This window comes from Capsicum annuum, chromosome 4 (genome assembly GCF_002878395.1).
Source record: "Capsicum annuum cultivar UCD-10X-F1 chromosome 4, UCD10Xv1.1, whole genome shotgun sequence".
NCBI classification, from domain to species: domain Eukaryota; kingdom Viridiplantae; phylum Streptophyta; class Magnoliopsida; order Solanales; family Solanaceae; genus Capsicum; species Capsicum annuum.
In genome coordinates, this window is record NC_061114.1 from 141,114,651 (window position 1) to 141,134,061 (window position 19,411).

Sequence of the window (19,411 nt, forward strand, 5' to 3'; positions counted from 1 at the left end):
TTTGGCTTAATTTAAAAATTTTCTTAGGTTAGGAATAAGTGAGATATTCTTATTGGTGCTTTTTTTATTGCATTATTCAAGAGGATTTGTGTGTAAAAAGTATGTTGAAGAAGTGAATTGCTACATTTAAGACTTCTAGGCTCATGTTTGTGACTCTTGTATTTGTTGGCTTAAATTTGAATTCATGATATTTTTTGGTTAGGAATCTATGATGATCCTATTGAGTTGAGCATGTGCCAAGTGCGTGTGAGATTTTTGTATATTTCTTGTTGCATGTGATGTCTAGAACTTGCCCGGTGTGTGTGCAAAGTGAAATAAAGAGTGTGGGTTTAGGAGATGATTTAAGCATTTCTTTGATAGCCTTATTTTATACCTTCTATTTGGCCTACCCTTTGTACATTAGCCTAGTTAACCCTCAGTGTGCCTTTAGCCTTTTCTTTGGTAGCCGCATAAGTAGCCTAATTCCTTCTTTGGTAAACCATAATTTGATCCAAAAATCTTCTAAGTGCTTTAATAAAAAATTAATTTAGTAAGGAGTTTGAGAAATTGAAGAAGAAAAAGGTAAAATTGATGCCCCAAAGTAATTGTTATTGGTGTTTATATTTGATGTGTGGTGGTTGGGGGTGATATAAATGAAGTTAGAAATATTCCCATGATTGTAGAAAAAGAAAAAATTGAATCATGAAGGAATAAACAATATGCCCACCATGTGTTTGTGAAAATACTTAAAAGAGATGGGGAAAATAAAATAAGGAGAAAGACAAAAAAAAGAGTGAATTGGTTGTTGAATGTGGTTTTATGCAAAAAATTGTGATGTATTAAAACGTTTAGGAAAGATAGTCAGTATTCTTGGCCAAAATAGTTTCTACCCATCCCTTAGCCTACATTACAACCTGGAAAAGACCGATTTAATCCTAAATTTCTCATTCTAATATTAGTGGAGTATAACACTAAGGGCAAGCCTATGGTTCATTATGTGCAATTTGTGAATTCTTTGTGAGAGTGACCGTAACTTGATTTTTATACCCATTATGATAATTTCATTATTGTGAGTGTTTATGGGTAACTCTTTTGGCTGTGAGGGCACATGTTTTATGAATGTGGGTGATTTGTATTATGTCTTATGTTGAACAATACGCATAAGTTTACCATGTATTGAGTCAATTGTTGAGGCTAGGATGTTTTGGAGTAGGATTCTTGAGCTTTCAATTGTGTATAACATACATAATTTTGTAAACTTACATTCCATGCAGTCATTGTAGTACTAGCATGAGTTTCTTGCATATAGTAGAAGTGTGTTCTCTTCAGTTCACGATGCTTATAGTTAAGAATTATTCGAGGACGAACAAGGCTTTAAGTGTGGGGTAATTTATGCATTCTTGCTTGCTATTTTAGCCTTTTTAGCCATATTTTAAGGATGATTCATATGCCTAATGTATTGATAATGATATAAATGTGCATCTTCTAAGTGTCCATGAATGTGTTTACAATGTTTAATGGGGTTTTCAAACAAGTTTTGATTCAAATTGATCAATTAGAGTTCAACAGAGAAAACTAGTGTGATTAGCTTAAGCTCGGTGTTTTTTAGTCTATTGTGTTGGGTTCTAATGTGTTATAATGAGTTCCTAAGGATTTTATTATGTATTTATATGTGAAACAACTTTTGGATAATGTTTAAGGGTCAATTGGATCAAGAGAAGGGGCAAAACAATGAGTTAAAGATCAAAAATTAGCCTATAGTTAGCTCGTGTTTTTGATCCACCATTTTGGATGTTGTGTTGTTTTGATCTCTAAATTGTTGTATTTAATATTTAGGATTCTTGGTGAATGAATTATGATGATATTTGTAGGATATACAAGCTTCAAACCAAGTGTAAACAACTCAAAAAGTCTTGGAATGGATCACAGAAGCACAATACACTACTTGATGCCAATTTGGACACCTGGAATGTCCAGGGCAAGTGAGGACGCGTGAGAAATTATTTTGGCATGTGCTACACTCCAAAATGTTCAGAAGTCACCAAAACAGTGAACCAAGGCGATATAGAGGTGACGCCTTGCCTGGAGTGGCTCTCAACCCAAAGTGCACCCTGGCCTGGAGTGAGGCTATAGCTAGGGCGGTGACCTCTCCACTCCCGGGCTCAATAACTGAATGTTTCCAACTCCTACATGGGTTTGGTTTACCACAGTTTGGTTTACAACAGTGCTATAAATACATTATGGTCACGTTATTTACTTACTTTATGATGTCTTGGACGAGTTGTGTGGCTTCTCAACACTTCTTTTAGGGTTTATATCTCTTAATTTTAGTTTATTTTATGGTTTGAATCATCAATCGAAGGGATTGGATGATGAATATTTCCATTAAAGGCTAAAACTCCCTATACGGGGTTAAGGCCAAGATCATGACTACTTTTATTTTCAATTAAGTTTGTTAATTTGCTTATCATCATTAGCTGTTTGGTTATGGTTGTTTTAACTATTTTAAGGATTAGCTACCCTTAGAATACATCAATTGTCAACCTTGTGATCTCGGGAGAGCGAATAAGGCGATAGAACATGGGAATAAGCAAAGTATGGTTTGTGTTTCTTTATGAAATAAGAAATTCAAATTAGAATCAAGGATGGGGATGTACTTAGATGCCTTACTTGATTCATATGTAGGATGATATCTAGAAAGAACTTAAGTGAACTATTACATCACTGCTCAACGATGTAGTTGTAAGGTTCAACTTAGGTAAAGGATTAGAGGTTGGGAAACCATAATCAAGCAATTAACCCTATGAATCAATAACCAAGATAAGTAATTTAACAAATGAAGTTCAATAAAGTAGTATGATTGTTTGTAAGTCTTAACCCTGGGGTTCTATCCATTGATTGTCCTAAGTCATTACTTCCCCGCATTAGTTTAGTTTCTTTTTAGTTTATAATTCTAAAACTCTATTGTTTATTTTTTCTCAATCGTTGAACTAGAATTGGATAGTCAAAAAATGAAAGTCCTTAAGAGATTGATACTTGGGCTTTCTTAAAGCCACTCTACTACTTGATAAGACCACGTACACTTGCGTGTGCGTTGTTAAGTTTTTGTCGTCGTTGTCGGGGACTTGTAACTAGGAAACTATATTAATTTTGCTTTTTCTATATTGAGTTGTAAATAGTTTAGTTTTTTGTAAGTTTTTTTTAGTTTCTTTTGTATTCTTTTTTAATCACACTTCTTGACATAGCAGCCTGGGATAGATGATTTGCAAGTGATGACGATTCTATATGGTGTATGATTTGTGGTAATGGTGGCCATTCTGAAGATATGTGTGTTGTCTATCCCGATTCAGTAATATTTATGGGCTATGATCAAAGGCAAAATTATATAAACTACTATAATCAAACGGGGCAGAATCTGCCACAAATCCAATCATGGAACAACCAACAGTAGTTTCAGCAGCAACAACTAAATATGCAGGCCACAATTCAAACAAACAATTTGGAAGAGATGATGAAACAAATTTTAGCGTCTCAGGTTGAGTTGATGGAAAACATGAAAAACTATTGGGAGGCTGTAGAGTAATTAAATAAAATATTAGAGATAAATGAAGATTGACCTTCCAACCGATTGTAGATGAAGTAGCTGATAATTCGAGAAAGTCTGAGTACTCAGAAACTAAAATTGTTAAACAGGTTAAGGAGATACTACCATCACCATATGAATCGCAACTATTCAATTTTCATCTTTCTTTTGAGACTGAAATTTAGAAGGTGAATGAGAGTGAGTGTGTTATTGATAGTATAAATCTAGAAATAGGATTGTTTGGGCCTTATTTAAAGCACTTTTCTGCATTATGTTTAGATGATGTCTTGTCTTTGAAATTATCTGAAATAGTGAAAGAATGTGAAGATGAGGAACAAGAATCCTATATTCTTATTTTTTTTACTGGGTAAGCAATATAAAAACAAACCTTACTTTAAGGTAGAGTGGTTTACCATGCATCATCCATTACTCAGTTTGTTAATATTTGTACCACCACCCTATGATCGAGGCAAAAAAAATGGATACGAAATTGGGGGTGAAGTTTATATCCTCTAGGTGGAGGAAGAAGTTAATTGGGTCGTGCCACCACACTAAATTAGGTGCTTCTTGGGAGGCAACCCAAGCTAAGGTATGTTTTATTTTTAGTTTATAGTTTTATTTCACATAGTTTTTGTTTTTGTTGAGTCACAGGTTGATGGGATGTCTGAGTAACGAAAACTTGAGCTAAGAAGCATGGCAAAAACTGAGTGTGGGTCCAATGGACCTACTTTATGTGAGATATTCTTATTGGTGCTATTTTTTTATCACATGATGCAAGTGGTTTTGTATGTAAAAAGTATGTTGAAGGAGTGAATTGCTACTTTTAGGACTTCTAGGCTCATGTTTGTGACTCATGTATTTTGTTGCATTAAATTTGAATTAATGATATTCTTTGGTTGGGGGTCTATGATGAGCCTATTGAGTTGAGCAGGTGCCATGTGCATGTAAAATTTTTATATATCTACTTTTAGGACTTCTAGGCTCATGTTTGTGACTCATGTATTTTGTTGCATTAAATTTGAATTAATGATATTCTTTGGTTGGGGGTCTATGATGAGCCTATTGAGTTGAGCAGGTGCCATGTGCATGTAAAATTTTTATATATTTCTTATTGCATGTGATGTCTAGAACTTGCCCCTTATTTGTGCAAAGCGAAATAAAGAGTGTGGGTTTAGGAGATGATTTAGGCATTTCTTTGATAGCCTTGTTTTATTCTATTTGTCCTACCCTTTGTGCATTATCCTAGTTAAACTCCATTAGAACTTTAGCCTTTTGTTTGGTAGCTGCATAAGTTGCCTAATCCCTTCTTTGGTAAACATAATTTGATCTAAAATTCTCGTAAGTGCTTTAATGAAAAATTGATTTAGTAAGGAGTTTGAGAAATTAAAGAAGAAAAAGGTGAAACTGATACCCCAAGGTAATTTTTATTGGTGTTTATATTTGATGTATGGTGTTTGGGAGTGATATAAATGGAGTTAGAAATATTCCCATGATTTTAGAAAAAGAAAAAATTGAATCTTGAAGGAAAAACAATATGCCCACCATGTGTTTAAGAAAATGCTTAAAAGAGATGCAGCAAAATAAAATAAGGAAGAAGAAAAAAAAAAGGTGTGAATAGGTTGTTGAAGGTGGTTTTATGTGAAAACTTGTGATGTATTAAGACACTTAGGAAAGATAGTCACTATTCTTGGCGAAAATAGTTCCTACCTGTCCCTTAGCCTACATTACAACCTGGAAAAGACCTATTTGATCCAAAATTTCACATCCTAATATTAGTGAAGTATGACACTAAGGGAAAGCCTATGGTTCATTATGTGCAAATTATGAATTCTTTGTGAGAGTGACCGTAACTTTATTTTTATATCTATTATGATAATTGAATTATTGTGAGTGTTTATGGGTAACTCTCTTGGTTGTGAGGGCACATGTTTGATGAATGTGGGTGATTTGTATGATGTCTTATATTAAACAATATGCATGAGTTTCCCATGTATTGAGTCAATTGTTGAGGCTAGGATGTTTGGGAGTAGGATTCTTGAGCTTTCAATTGCGTATAACATGTGTAGTGTTGTAAACTTGCATTCCATGTAGTCATTGTATTACTAGCTTGAGTTTCTTTCATGTAGTGAAAGTGTGGAGTCTATTCAGCTCATGATACTTATAGTTAATAATTGTTCAAGGACGAAGAAGGCTTTAAGTGTGGGGTGGTGATGTTAGGTGAATTTATGCATTCTAGCCTTGCTATTTTAACCTTTTAGCCTTTTTTTTAGGATGATTCATGTGTCTAATGTGTTGATAATGATATAAATGTGCATATAAGTGTCCATGTAAGTATTTACAATTTTTAATGGTGTTTTCAAACAAGTTTTGATTAAAATTAATCATTTAGATTTCAAAAGAGAAAACTAGTGTGATTAGCTTGAGCTCGGTGTTTTTCTACTCTATTCTGTTGGGTTCTAATGTGTTTTAATGAGTTCCTAAGATTTTTATTATGTATCTATATGTGAAACAACCTGTGAATAATTTTTAACGGTCAATCGGATCAAGCCAAGGGTCAAAATAATGAGTTAAAGATCAAAGTGAAATTAGACAATGTTTAGCTCGTGTTTTTATCCACCGTTTTTGATGTTGTGTTGTTTTGAAATTTAAATTATTGTGTTTAATGTTATAGGATGCTTGGTGAATGGATTATAATGATATATCTAGGATATTCAAGCTTCAAATCAAGTGGAAACAACTCAAAAAGTCTTGGAATGGCTCACAGAAGCACAATACGCTACTTGACGCTAATTTGGACACCAAGAATGTACAGGGAGAGTGAGGGTGCGAGTGAAGTTATTCAGGCACGTGCATCACTCCAAAATGTTCAGAAGAACCAAAATAGTGATCCAAGATGATATGGAGGATACACCTTTCCTAGAGCGGTGCTCAACCTAGGGCGCAGCCTTGCCTGGAGCGGGGCTATAGCCAGGACGGCGCCCTTTCCACTCCCGGGCTCAATAATTGAATTTTTCCAACTCCTACATGGGTTTGGTTTACCACAGGGCAATAAATACATCATGTTCATGTTTTTTACTTACTTTTTGACATCTTGGATTAGTTGTGGGGCTGCTCAACACATGTTTTAGGGTTTATATCTCTTAATTTTAGTTTCTTCAATGGTTTGTATCCTCAATCCAAGGGATTGATAATGAATATTTCCATTAAAGGCTAAAACTCCCTATCCGAAGTTATGGCCAAGATCATGACTACTTTTATTTTGAATTAAGTTTTTAAATTTGTTTATCATCATTGGTTGTTTTTTTATGCTTGTTTTAACTATTTTAAGGATTAGCTACCCTTAGAATACATCAATTGTCATCCTTGTGATCTCAAAAGAGGGAATAAGGCGATAGAACATGGGAATAAGCAAAGTATGGTTTGTGTTTCTTTATGAAATAAGAAATTCAAATTAGTATCAAGGACAGGGATGTACTTAGATGCCTTACTTGATTCATATGTAGGATGATATCTAGAAAGAACTTAAGTGAACTATTATATCCCTGCTCAATGATGTAGTTGTGAGGTTAAACTTAGGTAAAGGATTAGAGGTTGGTAAACCATAATCATGCAATTAACCCTATGAATCAACAACCGAGATAAGTAATTTAACGAATGAAGTTCAATAACGTAGTATGATTGTTCGTAAGCCTTATCCCTGAGCTTCTATTCATTGATTGTCCTAAGTCATTACTTTCCCGCACTAGTTTAGTTTCATTTTAGTTTACAATTCTAAAACTCTATTGTTTACTTTTTCTCAATCGTTGAACTAGAACTGCATAGTCGGCAAATACAAGTCCCTGAGGGATTGATACTTAGGCTTTCTTGAAGTCACTTTACTACTTGATAAGGCCACGTACACTTGCGTGTGAGCTTGGGCGCTGTCAAGTTTTTGGCGCCGTTTTGGGGGACTTGTAACTAGGCAACTATCTTCTTTTTAGTTTCTCTATATTGAGTTGTAAAATGTTTAGATTTTTCTTTACTTTTTTTGTTTCTTTTTTATTCTCTTTTTATCACACTTCTTGACATAGCATCCTGCGATAGACGGTTTGTGAGTGATGATGATTTTATATGGTGTATGGTTTATGGCAATGGTGCTCATTCTGAAGATATGTATGTTTTCAATCTCGATTCAGTAATTTTAGTAGGCTATGATCAAAGAAAAAAATTATATATAATACTATAATCAAACGGGGCAAAATCAGCCAGAAATCCAATCGTGGAACAACCAGCGGCAGTTTTAGCAGCAACAACCAAACATGCAGGCCACGATTCAAACAAGAAATTTGGAAGAGATAATAAAACAAATTTTAGCGTATTAAGTTGAGTTAATGGAAGACATGAAGAACTATCGAGATGTTGTAGAGCAATTGAATAATAAATTGGAGATAGATGTAGTGTTAACCTTCCAACCGGTTATAGATGAAGTAGCTGATAATTCGACAAAGTCTGAGTACTCGGAAACTTAAATTGTTGAACAGGTTAAAGAGATACTACCATTACTATATGAATTGCAACCATTCAATTTTCATCTTTCTTTTGAGACTGAAATTGAGAAGGTGAATGAGAGTGAATGTGTTATTGATAGTGTAAATCTAGAAGTGGGATTAGTTGGGCCTCATTCAGCGTACTTTTGTACAATATGTTTAGATGATGTTTTGTCGTTGAAATTATCTGAAATAGTGGAAGAATGTGAATATGAGGAACAAGGATCCTATATTCTTATTTTTGCACTGGATAAGCAATATAAAAACAAACCTCACTTCAAGGCTGAGTGGTTTTCCATGCATTATCCATTACGCGGTTCATTAATCTTTGTACCACCACCCTATGATCGAGGCAAAAAAATGGATGCAAAATTGGGGGTGAAGTTTATATCCTCTAGGTGGAGGAAAAAGTTAATTGGGTCATGCCGCGATACTAAATTAGGTGCTTCTTGGGAGGAAAACCAAGCTAAGGTATGTTATATTTTTAGTTTTAAGTTTTATTTCACGTAGTTTTATTTTTGTTGAGTCACAGGTTGATGGGAAGTCAGAGTACCGGAAACTTGAGCTAAGAAGCATGGAAAAAACTGACTGTAGGGTCCCATGGACCTCCTTTATGTGTAAAGATGCTACTAGCTAGGCCTAGAGGCCTCAAGGAGTATTTCTATCTCTTAATTAAAAAAGTTCACTTTGGGGACAAAGTAGATTTTTAAGTGTGGGGTGGGAAAATTCCTAATTTTTGGCCCAATTTAAAAATTTTCTAGGCTAGGAAGAAGTGAGATATTCTTATTGGTGCTATTTTTTATTACATGGTGTAAGTGGGTTTATGTGTAAAAAGCATGTTGAAGGAGTGAATTGCTACTTTTAAGACTTCTAGGCTCATGTTTGTGACTCTTGTATTTGCTGGCTTAAATTTGAATTCATGATATTATTTGGTTGGGAGTCTATGATGATCCTATTGAGATGAGCATGTGCCTTATGCGTGTGAGATTTTTGTATATTCCTTATTGCATGTGATGTCGAGAACTTTCCCAGTGTGTGTGCAAAGCGAAATAAAGAGTGTGGATTTAGGAGATGATTTTGGCATTTCTTTGATAGACTTGTTTTATACCCTTCCATTTTTCCTACCCTTTGTGCATTATCCTAGTTAGCCCCCATTGAGCCTTTAGCCTTTTCTTTGGTAGCCGCATAAGTAGCCTAATCCATTCTTTGGTAAACCATAATTTGATCCAAAAATCTCCTAAGTTCTTTTATGAAAAAATGATTTAGTAAGGAGTTTGAGAAATTGAAGAAGAAAAAGGTGAAATTGATGCCACAAGGTAATTATTATTGCTGTTTATATTTGATGTGCGTGGTTGGGAGTGATATAAATGGAGTTAGATATATTTCCATGATTGTAGAAAAAGAAAAAATTAAATCTTGAAGGAATAAACAATATGCCCACCATGTGTTTGTGAAAATACTTAAAAAGCGATGAGGCAAAATAAAATAAGGAGGAAGACAAAAAAAGGTGTGAATAGGTTGTTGAAGGTGGTTTTATGTGATTAAAATGCTTAGGAAAGATAGTCACTATTCTTGGCCAAAATAATTCCTACCCATCCCTTAGCCTACATTATAACCCAAAAAAAGACCTATTTGATCCTAAATTTCACATTTTAATATTAGTGGAGTATGACACTAAGGGAAAGCCTATGGTTCATTTTGTGAAATTTGTGAATTCTTTGTGAGAGTAAGCGTAACTTGATTTTTATGCCTGTTATGATAATTGCATTATTGTGAGTGTTATGGGTAACTCTCTTAGTTGTGAGGGAACATGTTAGATAAATGTGGGTGATTTGTATGATGTCTTATATTGAACAATATGCATGAGTTTGCCATGTATTGAGTCAATTCTTGAGGCTAGGATTTTCTGGAGTAGGATTCTTGAGCTTTCAATTGTGTATAACATGCGTAGTGTTGTAAACTTGCATTCCATGCAGTCATTGTAGTACTATCTTGAGTTTTTCTTCTCGTAGTATAAGTGCGTAGTCTCTTCAGATCATGATGCTTATAGTTAAGAACTGTTTGAGGACTAAGAAGGCTTTAAGTGTGAGGTGGTGATGTTGGGTGAATTTATGCATTCTAGCCTTGCTATTTTAGCCGTTTTAGCCTTGTTTTGAGGATGATTCATGTGCCTAATGTGTTGATAATGATATAAATGTGCATCTAAGTGTCCATGTATGTGTTTACAATGTTTAATGGTGTTTTCAAACAAATTTTGATTCAAATTGATCATTTAGAGTTCAACAGAGAAAACTAGTGTGATTACCTTGAGCTCGGTGTTTTTCTAGTCTATTATGTTGGGTCTAATGTGTTTTAATGAGTTCCTAAGGTTTTAATTATGAATTATATGTGAAACAACTTGTGGATAATTTTCAAGGGTCAATTTGATCATGCCAAGGGTCAAAACAATGAGTTAAAGATCAAAGTGAAATTAGCCTATGCATAGCTCATGTTTTTTATCCACCGTTTTGGATGTTGTGTTGTTTTGAGCTCTAAATTGTTGTGTTTAATGTTATAGGATTCTTGGTGAATGGATTATGATGATATGTCTAGGATATACAAGCTTCAAACCAAGTGTAAATAACTAAAAAAGTCTTGGAATGGATCACAGATGCACAATACTCTACTTGACACCAATTTGGACACCTAGAATGTCTAGGGAGAGTGAGGATGCGTGCGAAGTTATTTAGGCACGTTCACCACTCCAAAATGTTCAAAAGGCACCAAAACAATGATCTAAGGTGATATATAGGTGACTCTTTTCTGGGAGCGGTGCTCAAACCAGGGCGCAGCCTTGCCTAGAGCGTGGCTATAGCCAAGGCGGCGCCCTCTCCACTTCCGGGCTCAATAAATGAATGTTTCCAACTCCTACAAGGGTTGGTTTACCACAGGGCTATAAATACATCATGGTCACGTTTTTTACTTACTTTTGGATGTCTTGGACGAGTTGTGGGGATTCTCAACACTTCTTTTAGGGTTTATATCTCTTAATTTTAGTTTCTTTTATGGTTTGTATCATCAATCGAAGGGATTGGATGATGAATATTTCCATTAAAGGCTAAAAATCCCTATCCAGGGTTAAGGCCAAGATCATGACTACTTTTGTTTTGAATTAAGTTTGTTAATTTGCTTATAATCATTGGCTGTTTATTTATGCTTGTTTTAACTATTTAAGGATTAGCTACCCTTAGAATACATCAATTGTTAACCTTGCGATCTCGGTAGAGAGAATAAGGCGATGGAATATGGGAATAAGCAAATTATGGTTTGTGTTTCTTTATGTAATAAGGAATTCAAATTAGTATCAAGGACAGGGATGTACTTAGATGCCTTACTTGATTCATATATAGAATGATATTTGTAAAGAACTTAAGTGAACTATTACATCCCTGCTCAATGATATAGTTGTAAGGTTCTACTTAGGTAAAGGATTAGAGGTTGGAAAACCATAATCATGCAACTAAACCTATGAATCAACAACCAATATAAGTAATTTAGCGAATGAAGTTCAATAAAGTAGTATGATTGTTCGTAAGCCTTAACCCGGGGCTTCTATCCATTGAATTGTTCTAAGTCATTACTTTCCCGCATTAGTCTAGTTTCTTTTTAGTTTCCAATTCTAAAACTCCATTGTTTAATTTTTCTCAATCTTTGAACTAGAATTGGATAGTCCGCGAATGCAAGTCCCTGAGAGATCGATACTCGGGCTTTCTTGAAGCCACTTTACTACTTGATTAGACCATGTACACTTGCATGTGCGCTTGGCGCTGTCAAGAACCATAGGCTTGCCCTTTGTATTTTTCTCCACTAATGTACACTTACCTTTTTTGGAATCACCAAGGTATTAAAGATCTAGATGAAGTTATAAGGTGAGGAAAGGAATATATGGATCAAGTAAATAAAATTCCTTCTTCAATGAAATCGCTTATCCCCTTCTACCCCAATTTTTTTAAATTATCCACCTTATTCACCTTTAAATTATTTTCTTTGCTTCCCTTAACTTTTTATCTTAGCATTTCCAAAAAAATCCAACCTACTACTTTCTTTCTTCACTTGTTTGTCTTTCAAGAGATGTTCTAACTTTAACCCTTTCTTAGCCCCTCAATTGTCTAATTTCTCTTCAATTTCTTTGGGCTAGGAAATTCAACTTTGTCATCAAACATATCTCTTACTTGCTTATTAAGAAAATAATTTGACAAACTTACATACACCTTTCTTAGCTCATTTTAGTATATCATTCTCTTCTCCCAAAATAGGAGTTTGAACTACCCTTATATCAATCTCACAATTACACAACCCCCCCCCCCAAAAAAAAAAAAAAAAAACTTAGCTTTTCACTTTTATTTCCTTACTTAGAATCACGCGAAGCATTAAAGGAGATTATGTGATTTAAGAAAGATTTAAAAATGGGTTTAGTTGTTATAACATGGTCATCATTACAAAAAGAAAAAATGGGCAAAAAGATCAAAGGGTTTAACTAAGGAACAATGTTAATGTGGGAATTTGACTATGTAACGGGTCAAAAATGATCTCGGATCATCCTCCAAACCAAGTTTTCCTGGGATTTCACTTTAAATACACTCGGAGAAAGTTCTAGACTACACTTATGTACAAGAATTATTCGAGAATCTCACCATACAAGGCATCGTAATCATAGAGCAAAAGTTATTCTCCCAACCGATTTGAGCAATTTGAGCTTAATAAGTTACTCCAAGTCAAAGACTCATCCTTGTAAAGAGAGCCAAAAATTGAATTTAATGGTCTCACTCAAGTAAAAGCTCATAAACATCCTTACCCCTTTTTCAGAAAGAAAACTATATTTTTGTTTTTTCTTCAAAATCATTTCATTCATTGACAATGACATTTTAAAAATAATTTCAAGTTTTTGCCTATTCCTAATTAACTCAAAAGACTAGATATGTCACCTAAGGATGTCTCCTTATTATCCATAATTGGTAAATATCACTCGATTCGACAAAAAAACTAAAATAAAATAAAGACAAAATATAATAGAAAAGAGAAAACTTGCAAAATCTCACCACACAAGACATCGTACTCATAGAGCAAAAGCTAGTCTCCTAACTAATTTGACCAATGATCTTATTAAGTTACTCCGAGTCAAAAGCTCATCCTTGTAAAGGGAGATCCAAAAGTTAAATTTAATAGTCTCACTCAAGAGAAAGATCATAAACATCCTTGCCTCTTTTTCTCAAAAAGAAAACTATATTTTTTGTTCAAAATCATTTCATTTCTTGCCAATGGCATTTTGAAAGAATTTTTGAACTTTTTCCAATACCTAATCAACTCAAAAGACAAGATACTTCGCCTAAGGATTTCTCCTTATCATCCATCATGGTGAAATATCACCCGGTTCATCAAAGAATTTAAACTAAAATAAAGAAAACAGATAAAAAGAAAGATAAAACAAAAAGTTTCTCCTTGGGAAAGAACCAAGTTTTGTAGAAAACCCTTGGATTTCACTGGACACGTATATACAAAAAGTGACAACAACAATGTGCCAAAAAAAATTTATCATTAGGTAAACTATAAAATCAGAGAAATCTATTTTTTTATAAAAAAAATTAAAAATGAAGAATTTCATGACTTTATTGACCTGACCAGGACACTATCAAGACAATCACACTTAGGTATCACACTATATAATGCACATGTAACAAGCCTGACAAGGGGAAAATCTGACATTATCATCAATATGCTCAACAAGGGCTAATCCAAATCCATTTCAATCATAAAGAACAAGCATCATGAGGGCTAAATAAATAAGCATCAAAATACACCCACGAGGTCTAAATATAAATAAACACCAAAAATATAAAATGTAAATAAGCATCAAAATGTAAAAAAAGAGTATGTCTATAGAATTCATCTAACAAATGCCATCAAATGAGATCAATAGGTACAGATCATCAAACATAGAATAAGGATGCCCCACCCACCTAATAATCATTGTATTGTACCCAATGCAAAAATAAAAAGAGAGTGGAGAAGGGTAAAGACTCTTTATGGTGCACTAGGTGCTTTGGTCCATGCTAGTGGATGGTCGTACTGTCTCACTAGGAGCGTCATCAGACTAGGCTCCTCTAATTAGGTCTGCTAAAAAAGGCAACTCCTTATCACGTAGGGATCTAGAATGATTCTAACTATCCATGTATACTCCTCATCTCTGTATAGTTGCTTGGCTAGCTAAACTTGTTAGTCTTAAATAAGCCCCTCTGTAAACATGCCTCCGACCTCATCCCTAATGTGCTCATACCCCTCTCCAAAAAAGTTCATAAATAAAAGTATCGAGCCTGATATCCTAGGATAAAAATCAATCTCTCTCTCACCAAGACCTAAAAAGGGTTTCCCAAAGTGAAACTTCGCACGCAAACTATCAAGATCTGCCCTCAAAGATGCCACCACCTTACTAACCCTGCTCTTATCTAATGTGGCTAATCTCTGCTAAAACTCTAATATTTAGGCATGTAGAGGTGCCATGCCCCACTTATAATATGTAATAGAACACGAAAAGGTGACAAACTCCGCTTAATAGAATTCTGAATAAACTAGGTAATGTCGTCCACCAACCTAGTAACAATGCAATTGTTTGCCAAAGAGATGAAATAAACTTTGGCAAACGTGATTGTAGAAACATCATAAGAAACATAACAAATTTCTAAATTGGGTGTAGGAGTCGGGGGGCCTCCACCACCTCTAAACTAGGCAAATCCCCCTCAATTAGATCCACCAAAACTAATGTTTTCCTCTTAATCCTGATGGATTGTCCTCATCTTGGGAATGTGTGAAATCAAATATTTTTATGCATATAACTCATTAGCCAATCTTGGATAAGAAAGGGACATTGTACTTAAGGCATAGCAAGTAATGAGTGAAGGAAAGGGCAATAAAGTGATTGGTTGCTTTGACCTTAGTTTCATCATCTCTGCTATCAGCTCTCCCAAATTTATAGCTACTTTATCCATAATGCACCCAACAATAATATTCCTCTCTATCATTGGTCATTTATTGAAGTAAGTAGGCGGTTGCCAACGAATCCAAGCCAATGTTTAGCTTGAATTGAAAGTTTCTACCTTTTGATTTGACCAATACCATTTTCCCATAGAGGAAGCCTATTAGAAATCACATGAGAAATCCAAGGGAAACATTCATGCCTAATAAATACTCTTTTCTTTCACTCCTCCCTAGATTATATCTTACAAGCAAAATACATCTCATTAACATCCGAGGTCATGCAGGGACTTTAATACCTCAACCTAGTTCTAGAAAGACAAGGTTGTTCAGCAATCAAAAGTTTGTACTTTTGTTCATTGTGTCGGACAACATATGAAGAATAGAATTCCCAAACTAGTTTCAAAAAGTAGCATGGAGGATGAGTAATGGAGGCCAAATCCATGAACATATCCCAAACCCGTTATTTAACTATTGTAATGATTTCAGGAAAGTGTCCTTCCACACCTTTCATGCTAAATACCTTCTTGGGATTGAAACCCCGAGTGTTTACCCTATCATCATATATCTCTTTCACATATTCTACTCCAAAATGGATTTGATCCACCTCCTTGCCAATTCCCTTAGTACATTCTATGGTGGCTTTCACTTTCAGGTCTTCTTCGACTATTTTAGAGGCTTATTCTTTTCCCTGTATGGTTGTAGATTTTACCTTGCCCTTATCATAGCATTGCCATTTTGAGTACCTCTTAGCAAATTCTTTCGTGGAGACATACCTATGAAAAAGAAAATGAAGCTAATGAAAATTAAGGCAAATTCAAGGTAACATGATATATACACCTCATGAGGCTATTTCATTACAACTTTCAACAATTTAGACTCTGCATTGCCGAACAATCTTCATATTTCACCAATCTAGCTCATAGAACATCCATGACACTAAAGGAAACAAAAATGACCCTATACCCTTAACAATGGCATCACCCAATCTATCATAGGGAAAGGCAAGCATTTATATCTCCCGAGTGACTTAGACTTCACCCATGGATTCTATGTTAAGCACATTTACTAACCAAAGTTGTGGAAGCAACATTTATCAACAAACAACTTCAACCAACAACTACCAATTTTCCAACTTTAAGGACCAATTGAACTCATATTTAGGCTTCAATAATGATAAAATTATGACCCAAGAATGAACACATTATCCATTACTACATTCAAGACATCCCTCTCTCATTTATATTTTAACAAACATATGGTGTGCATGAAAGATAAGAGCTTGGAAAAATAGAATAAAAAAGCACATGTGAGCAATCCCACCACTAATTCATCACCAAATATATCCATGGTACAAAAACTAACCTAATTGGATCATGCACCACACAAATTAGCCAAGAAAAGTCAAGTGGGAATATTATCAAACACATGGTGTGAATTAGTTTAATTAAGCAAGAATTACCAATTAAGCATGTAAAACAAGGCACCCATTCAAAAATTATCATTCCAAAAATCACAATCCACCAACATAAGCTCAAATTAATCAATTTCAAATGAACAAGTACCATGGGATGTGAAACACTATTTTTACTTTAAAGAGAATTCAAAGAGAATATCACAAATGATCATACCTCGTAAGTTCACTTAAGATAGGAAAATGATGAAAGAAAATCCCAATGTAATATAAGGATTTGAATTCTTAAGATGGGAATTAAGAATTTTGAATTTAGGTTGAAGGAATTTGAAAGTGTGAAGAAAGAGAAGAAGTTGAATTTTGGAGTGTAAAAATCAGCTAAGGCTCTTGTTTTGGTTGAAAAGTTATCAAATAGGGTAAGATTAAGTCTTTTTATGTCATTTAAAGTGAATATGGGCTTATTATATTGGGTAAGACTAATAAGATCCGACCCATTTTTAAAAAAAAACACAATTGTTGGCATGGCTTTAAGGTACTTGCGCCTTGTCTGCATATGCAGTGACCCTGGCAGCCAAGGCAGTGTTCCTGACCTGCTGCGCCTGAGCTGCTCAAGAAGATCCCAGTAGGTCAAGGCCGTAATTTCCAATTTTTCACTCAAAATTTGGGTCACCTGTGTCAAAGATGCACTGGACCAGTGTGTGGGCTACTCATGCAGATCTCACATAGGTCAAGGCAGTAGCTACCAATTATTTTGGCTTAAAATTTACGCCACCTGCATAGAATATGTGCACACAGGTGCAAAGCATGTGCCTACGAGTGGTCTCTAAAATATCGGGGCATAGTTTTGAGCCCCTTAACCTACCTTTTTGCGTCCCAACTTGTGATATGACCGGCAAACATCCAAAATAAGCTACATTTAGTATCTAAAACACTATAAAACATCAAGAATAAACCTTAGGTTTTGTCCCAAGAAGCGTCTTAGTTATAGTCGTGGTACGACATCACTTGTTCATTAATTTGGGTCCTTGAAACGTAGCGACTCAACCTTAGTTGCTCTGGTTTTACCAATATGGTAATTCTTAATCCTTTTTCCTTCACTATAAACCTCCTTCTCTCTTGGTCTTCTAGTTTAATTTCTCCATTTGGATAGACATAAGAGACCACGAATAGGCCCTACCACTTAGTTTTAATATTTTTCATTGAAAGTTTCAGCCTAGAGTTTAAGAAGATCACATCATCACCCACACCAAAACTCTTGGTTCAAATTCTTAGCATCATGCCACCTCTTCATTTTGACTTTGTTTGAGCTAATTCCTGGAGCAATGCCTTTGATGTCTGCTATGGTCCACCCAATAGCACGAATGAACTTTTTCATAATAGATTTTGAGGCCTCCACTTACTTAGGCAATAGATCATCAGAAAAAGTGATTGGCTAAGTGTTGTTCTCACCTAAGAAGACATATCGAATAGGTGAAGGCAATGGATTAAATTTGATTTAAAGTGGTTCAAGAATAGAAGGTTTGGCTGGTGAAATTTCATGATTTTCCAAATCAAGATTCAACTTGCAAGGATATCTAGTAGAAGATCCAAGACCCATCAATGAAGTAACCACCTCATCGCATTCTTTAATCGTCTCACTCCCCAAGTTCCACAATACACCCACCAACGGGTCATTCACAAGATCTGTCTCCTTAGTGTTAGTCACCTCATCATCAATCATATCTAGTAATGAAACACCTAGAAAATCCCTAGGTTGTTTTATAGACTTACACACATTGAAGGAGACATCTTCATTATTCACCCGAAACTTTATTTTATCATATTCAACATAAACTAAGGCCCTTACGATAGCTAAGAATAGCCTACCAAGAATGATTAGAACCTCATGATCAATCTCACAATCAAGAATAACTAAGTCATCCAAAAAAATAAACCGATCAACTTTCACAAGAACATCATACAACACACCCATGAGATTTTTGATTTAACAATCGACCATTAAAAGCCTTATAGTGGTAGGCTTAGGAGCTAATACTTCTCCTAAGATCACACAATGATTTTCCAAACATATGCACCCCCATAGTGCAAACAATAGTGAATGCACCCAAGTATTCCTTCTTCACCACCATTGTGCTAGACATTATGGCACTAAAATTGTAGTTTAGCATAATATTTTCAAAATCCATAACTCATTTCTTTGTGACTCAATTCTTAATGAATTTAGCATACCCGAGCATCTCTTGTAAAGCTTCTAACAAGAGAATATTCACTGATAGGTTGCTAAATTTTGCCAGAAATTTCTTGAACTTGGTACATCTTCTTTCTTCTTAACCCTTTTTGTGAATGGGTGAGGAATTTTTATTTGGGTTATAGGAACAATCGAAGTTTCATCCAATTTTGGGATGCTATCATCAACCACTTGTGGAGCTTCCTCACTTTCAACCCTATCTTCATCTACCTCTAAATTTTCAATAATTAGATCATTGGTCTTTGGAACCGCATTATTTGACTTCTCTAGCCGCTTTCTCATTTCATTGACTTTTTCATCACTTTCGATTTCATTGGGGTCTTTATCAAGATCAAAAATATCCTTACCAAGAGTCAACCTTTCACGACCTAAACTAGGGCCTGGCCGTGACGGACATCCTGAACCATGAAGGCCCAGAACGCCCTTCTCTATCTGGTAATCAAGCATAATATTCATATAATAAAAGAAGATGCGGAAAAAATTTGCTATGGAAACATGGTCAACTCTGAGTCCAACATAAGTATGGAAACTGTAAATCAACTACATCTAAATAACATCTAACTAAGTCTGCGAAATTTCTACTATATGAAAATTTGACAACTGTCTAAAACTGGGACAGGGCCCCCAGTAGACCAAAGCTGAAATAAGTGACA